The sequence below is a fragment of the Hemibagrus wyckioides genome, linkage group LG01 (genome assembly GCF_019097595.1).
Source record: "Hemibagrus wyckioides isolate EC202008001 linkage group LG01, SWU_Hwy_1.0, whole genome shotgun sequence".
Taxonomy (NCBI): domain Eukaryota; kingdom Metazoa; phylum Chordata; class Actinopteri; order Siluriformes; family Bagridae; genus Hemibagrus; species Hemibagrus wyckioides.
This window is the reverse complement of record NC_080710.1, coordinates 14,003,165-14,010,320: the sequence shown is the minus strand read 5'-3', so window position 1 is coordinate 14,010,320 and position 7,156 is coordinate 14,003,165.

Below are 7,156 nucleotides of genomic sequence, written 5' to 3'. Positions count from 1 at the left end.
CTCCATCACTAAACAGGGACGGAGCCATAAATGTGAAAGATGAACTGGATTCCAAATCAGAAGAGGACACCAGAGTGAATTAGATCATAATATTTAGAAGAAAAAATAGTGTTTTTGGTTAATTCCCCTCTCCCCTAATATTTACCTTAACCTCTTCTAAACTACTACATATATTGACTAAAATATCTTATTGCCACTAAAACACAGTATTGGTATTTTATTCAGTTCTTTCCGAAACCAAAAGTATAAAATGAAGGTGTTCGTGAGTTACTGGTCAGCCGGTGAAGGCTGTGATGGTGGGTGGTATAAATGACAGCATAGTTGGAAGCCCGCCAATGTATCCATGTGTAGTTATTGCACAAAGTGACATAGAGTGTTACCAGGTCGAGTTTAATAACCACTGCATGGTGGCGTGGCTAATTTATGTCTCTCTGTTGGACAACTTTCATTATGAACAGACAGAGGCGATTTTTTCTTCACACTCGAGCACACAACTGAAGTTGGCTGCTAAACACAGTAACACAGCCATAGCTTTGCAGTGTAGTATATCTTCAAAAGTGTTTTCTGAGTCCCTAAGTAGACAGTTTGGCTTTGTCCTTATTCGTCACAAATAAATATTTCTCTAGAAATATTATTCAGTACATTTAAAAACTGAGATGATCCAAATTAAGCTTAAGAAATACAATGAATTGAAATACACTGACATATACTACAATAGACGTGTTTCATTTATTTATTTAAAGAATATGTAGGAAAATGTCAGATGGAGATGTAATGATGTACTTGTCTGCTCATGAGACATCAACATCTGAATTACCCAGGCAAGGCAAAGAAGACATCAGTGTAGGGCTGTGTAGGAGCCAGTGGCAGAGCTAATACACTCACCAATCACTTTATAAGGAACGCCATGTTAATAGCAGGCAGGGCCTCCATTTACTCTTAGAACAACCTTAATTCCTTCTAGCATAGATTCTACAACGAGTCAGAAACATTGTTTTTGAGATTCTGGTCCATGATTATATCATAAAATGACTGCGACCCACTGGAACCCATTGTGTATCTTACTCAAAGTCTGATGTGCTGGGCATTTTCTGAGATGCTTTTCTGCTCACCACAGTTGATAAGCAGTGATTATAGGAGCTACTGTAGCCTTCCCATCAGCTTGAACCAGCCTTTAACCAGGAGACCTCTGACCACTTATCATCAACAAGATGTTTTAGCCCACTCACTGCACATGACACTGTTCTGTCTAAACTCTATAGACTTTTAGGTGTAAAGATGCCGGAAGTTCCTGAAATACTCAAACCAGCCCATCTGTGTCACTGTCACAGTCCCAGAAATCACATTTTCCCCTTTCTAATATAACTGGAGCTCTTGACCTGATTTTATACATCGCACTACTGTTGCAAGATTAATTTGATAAGTGCATGAGCAGGTTTCTCTATTAAAACATCAATTTCCTTTCATTTCAGATAGGCAAAGATTGCTTAATTATATTCAGTTATCTAATAGGAATGCTCTGAAAAGATAAGTAGAGTAACAAAAAAAAAACACTACAAATTTAACACTACTTGTTAAATTAAATCTATCCTAATTGACCCTGAGTGCTGAAGCGTTTTCACATGAGTGTATTCTCTTCACATAGTAAAAAGCTGATGGTGCTATTTATCATCTTTTCTTAATGACAAACAACCTACACAGATTTAGTTCTTATTAGCCGTCAGGTGTTCGGACAAAAATGTGCCATCATACAGTATTTGTTTACACTGAATTATGGATATAGCTTCGAAACATTGTATAGTAATAATCACAAGTCACAATAACAATTACAATTTAATTAAAATCTATACATATTGAGAGTTTATACTTAACCTATGCACTAATCAAGACACAAATCAAGTCACCAGTCAATTTTAGCTTAAAATCTAGCAATAAACATTTATAAGAACTTTGCTTAGACTCCACAGTAAGGATCTTGGCTCTGTGTGTTATAACCACTACAGCTATTATTCAATAATAACAGTCCTTTAACGTAATGAAGAAGTGTAATGGTATGTTAAATGGAAACTGCTTTAAATCATTTAGAAGGAGTTTGACTTGGTGGTTGCTCTTAATGACACAAGTAAACAAAAATAAAAAAGTAAATTACTGCAAGTCATAAATTGGTACATAATTGGTAAAAAAAAATTAAAAAAACAACCAATATCTACAGTATATGTAGTATGTACAGTGTGTATAGAATGTCTGTGTTTGATTGTAATGTTGTTTGATTGTAAATCCCATTCCACGCATAACCTGGAACACTAGTGTATTCAGATTTGAACTGTACTATTGTATAGAATTGTACTATAAAAAGAAATGTTCCACAGATTTTCAAGCCTTGTGCAAATGCAAACTGAGGGCCCCTTTCCATCTTTTGAAAATGCTTTTTCGTTAAGCCCCTTAAGGCCCCCTCCACCTAGAGGTAGTCATTTCCACGATTCCCTGACAGTCACACCCCTAACAGCAAACGCTGCACACAAGTTTCCATGTTCCCTAGCAGCTGTAAAGAAAACAGGATTTCAGAAAAATTCGCTCATTCACTGTTTCCCTTTAGAGCCTGCAGGTTCCATGCTCCTGTCCCCCTGTGTGGACCATTCACGCACACACAAAAGAGCTAACAATTTGTGTGAGTAGGCGTGTGTGGACTGTCAGATGTGTGTGCACTAGAGCAGTGAGCGAAGTATTTATGTATGTGTGTGTAAGTGAGCTGTAAGCAGTACTTAAGGTGGGTGTAAACTTCCATCAGGAGCAGATTAATTCCCTGTGATCATCACCATATGAAACCAGTAGGGCTTTCTATAGCTAATAGGATAAAGCTGGGCTGCCTGGCTGACTATGAGCACTTCACAGCAGGTAGTTCAGCCCGACTACTGCCACATAGAGAACCAATAGACCGCCCCGTCACACACTGCACAGTGAACACTCGACAGCCTGGTGGCATTGCATGAAGACTGACTATAAATCCACTAAAATACTGTATAGTTATAAATCTAGGCTTTGCACAAGTGCGCTAAACATAAAAATAATATTGAATTATGTATATAATAATACTGGTGACACTCTTGTGCAAATATATGGATTAATACTTCCCTAAATATGAACTAATGATGAGTTAAGATATGTTCTAATCAGGAACTAATGCAGAGCTAATTTTAGTGCATGTTTGTTAGTTAATGTATTAATTAATACAAAGGGGTAAACTAAATGATGATCTATCTATAAGACTAAAACACCAAAAAATAATTTAAAATGTTAATAGATAATATCTGTTACTGTATTAACCTCACAAATGTTTAAAGGAGCAGAGCACATACTAGCACTACAGTGGGATATGATGAGAAATGGATGTAGAGTGGCGGAAAACAGGTTGTGTTTAAATGATTGGTGTTTCTTCTTCCTGTGTTCAATAAGGTGGATCAGTGTAAATAATGAAATTGATCCAGATCCAATGATGCTTGTGTATGCAGCATGTGGCAAATTACATAACAATCTGGAATGATGCATGTTTAATTAATCTTCAGTATTATAGAGCAGGTTTGATTTAATTTACCCCTACATATTAATACATTAACCAACAAACATGCACTAACATGCATAAGGTGGCCGTTATTCATGCATGAAACACATAAGACTCGTGTCATAGTTAAGGTTCATTCTTCAATAGTTTGTGATTAATACATGCCTTAGCTCACTAACTGATATATAAGTATTAATTCAGGTATTAGTGCATAATTATTCTTACTTAGTACTGTTATTGTAAAGTGTTACTGTTATGGTAAATCTTAGAAAGCCTCTGTTTTCTATGTAGCTGAATTACAGAAATCAAGACCAGAATATAAATAAGGTTTATATTTCAACAAAGATAATTAAAAATGACAAGTGTTTAACTTACACAGTTAACAATAGTGTATTTAATGCATTAAGCAGGCATTGTAGGTATTGGATTTCCAATATAACACAAAGTTAACAAACGTAGGTAATTTATGATAAATGTCTTAATAAACATACACATACCAATCAAGATACCTGTTTACACTGACACTAGGCTATCCTATATTTCCGCATAATACAAAAGTAGCTTATTGATCACCAGATACGAATTTAGAAGCTAAATAACACAGCAGGTAGCTTTTCAGCTTCACAGCACCAGAGTTCCTAGTTCAAACCATGTGGAATCTTTGGGCACGTTACATCCTATAACTGCATGGGGTTTCTATGGATTTTCCAGTTTTCTTCCACCAAAACTCCCCGGTAGTTACAATAAATTGGCACTATATGTCAATGTGTATGAGCATATCCTGTGATAGACTGATGTCTTATTTTGGATGTATTGGCACTTACCCTCATGGCCACTGGATTTACTGTAACCCTGACTAAGCAGGTTGCTGAAGAGGAATGCTTTGGGTACAGCAAAAGCAGTATGTACATTACAGTAAGTTCAACTCGAATATAAAGATTGTAGAACCTTACTGGAAAGAGACTAATAAGGGAAGCATTTAAATTCAACATTTAAAATTAAATTATACAATTTATACTATATATACTATACTACTACAGTAGTAGAAATGATCAAAAATTCACCATGCAAGAGTTATTTTCAGGTGTCTCATGATGAATCTGACCAGGGAACATCCTTTCAGTCTCCTCTTTTGACTTTTGTTTTGTAGCTAGTAATGGTTATTTAATTGCACTGTGTTTCCATTGCGAGGTTCAGATAGAGATATTCCCACAGATCTTTGGGTAAACGATGCTGTATTTTCTAAAGCAGGTGAATTCTTTCACTCTTCCATAGAAATAAATAGAGGTGAGGAGAATTTCCATGTTGTTATAGGCTGCACTGTAGAGTATGGGTCTATGTCGCTCAGATCTAATCCTAATTAGATCTCTTTTGCATGTCTTTTAGGGAGAACCAAAGAACGCCCAGTGAAAAAAACACACTGCCGGCCTCTTGTTTTGCTTTAAGGGCCTTTGTATTGTGTGTGTATTGGACACCCCACTGCGTATGTTAATGCCCGTTAATTGGCTTTGCTGTCATGCTGTGCAGCACACAGTGCTCCAACAACACAGGCTTTGACGCGGTTTTCTCAGCTTACTCCTCAACCAGGAGAGCCAATTTGGCTTTACTAATCCAAGGCCTTGCCTAGAGCTTGCCAAGTATATTGTTGAGTGCATTACCTTTTATTTTACAATGTACCTAAATTTATTTTTTAGATATTTATTTGGCAGAATTGGTGTTTATGATTTAGACCCTATATTGGACTAAACAGAGATGGACGCACACATTTATTTGAAAATGTAAAGGTTTTTTATATTCACTCTGTGAATATCATTGTCTTCTTTAGGGTACAAAGGAAGACTAACTTTACAACATGAAAGAGGATGCTGGTTGTCTAAAACATAGTGGATATAGATAACTTCTATGTGTAAACTGTTCATACTGCAGTAGATATGGAGGAACCGGAACCTCCTTGTTTACCTGGTTTTCCATCTAACTGTAAATGGTGTCCAGACAAGAGACTTCCATGTATGTGAAGCTTGTAGTGGGAAAAGCAGGTAAACTGTGTTGAATAGGTTAACAATGATTAGTACATTTTGTGGCTATGGTAACAGGCAGATCAGTGTGATATGAAAACCTAGTTAATGGTTTGAGGAGACTGGTAGAAAAGTGTCTAGGGCAAGTCCAAATCAAAGGTTTTGGACACGCTTATGGTTTGAATTTGTTTTTGTTTTTTTTACATTAAATAATAATAATTTTTTTTGTCTTTAAATAAGCACTAACATGCACACATTTGGTGGCTACAAATAATTTAATGAGTCCCTGTATTATCGTGCATAAAAAATTTTCAAATCTTATGTATAGCAAACTAAAACCGTTCTCATGCAATGGTAATAAATAAGGTCCCAGGTCTGTAGGTGAAACTGAAGCAAGTAAATCAAAGCCCAGTGAGCTTAATGGGGATTTAAATGCACTATAGCCTTCACATCTTCCCAGGTCTTGCTATTGATTATTGGTTATGATTATGAGAAATGGATATTTCATGTCCACAGCCAAGTGCCTACATACTTTCATGGCCACTGTAATAGCAAGAAGATCCCAAATGCTAACCCCATAATTTCTCTGAAGGAGACTTTATTTGAACGACTAGTACAGCAACAGCACCAGTTGGAGTCATCTACTAAAAGAGAGAAAAAGAGTCTAAGATGTATGTAGTAAGTATGTAAGAAGAAAATTTCAAATGTCACAGATGTGAATTAGATCCATTCACAATGTGTATAGCTTAGTAAACATGCTTCTTGCACTGCAGGAAAGTTGAACAGACTTCTGTAGTTTATCCTGGAGTGCAGCATCTATGGATCTCCATCATTTGGGTGGAATTTACATTACCAGCTCTGCAATATTCTTCAGAGTAAAGCTAGTAATATGTTTAAGATTCTGCTCATTTAGATTATTGGCTGGATAAGAACACAATTCCATGGACACAACCTACTGGTGGAGGAAAATGAATCAGTCCTCACTTGAATTCCAAAGACTATTTAAGTGCTGTTGTTATTGTCAGGTGCATCCCTTCTTGTCCACAATTTACTGTATTATTATGACTACTTCCAGCATGATAATGCACCATGATGCACAGCAAAAGTTGCCTCATGTTTCATAAATATGACAGTGAGTTCAGTGGTCCTCAGTGGTCTTCCCACTAACCCCATCTGAATGTAGTAGAAAACGGGAGTTTCACAGTATGAGCAAATGCACCTGAAAAATCTGCAGGCGTTGCGTCACGGACCCGAAAGTCAAGTCAAGGAGCTTTTATTGTCATTTCAACCATATATAGCTGGTACAGTACACAGTGAAATGACACAACATTTCTCCAGGACTGTGGTGCTACATAAAACAACATAGAGCTAAGGACTGAAAGTAAGTTGTCCTAGCCACAAAAAGTGCAATGTGTGCAACCTAGTGCAAAATATTCCTCAAAAATGTATTTCCAACATGGAGTTATGGATTAATAGGTACTCAATCAATTAAGCTAAATTTATAATATGAATTATAACAATGAAGATAATAATGGTGCCCCTTTTATTGAGTCCTCCCATTGATATATCACAATTAATGAAA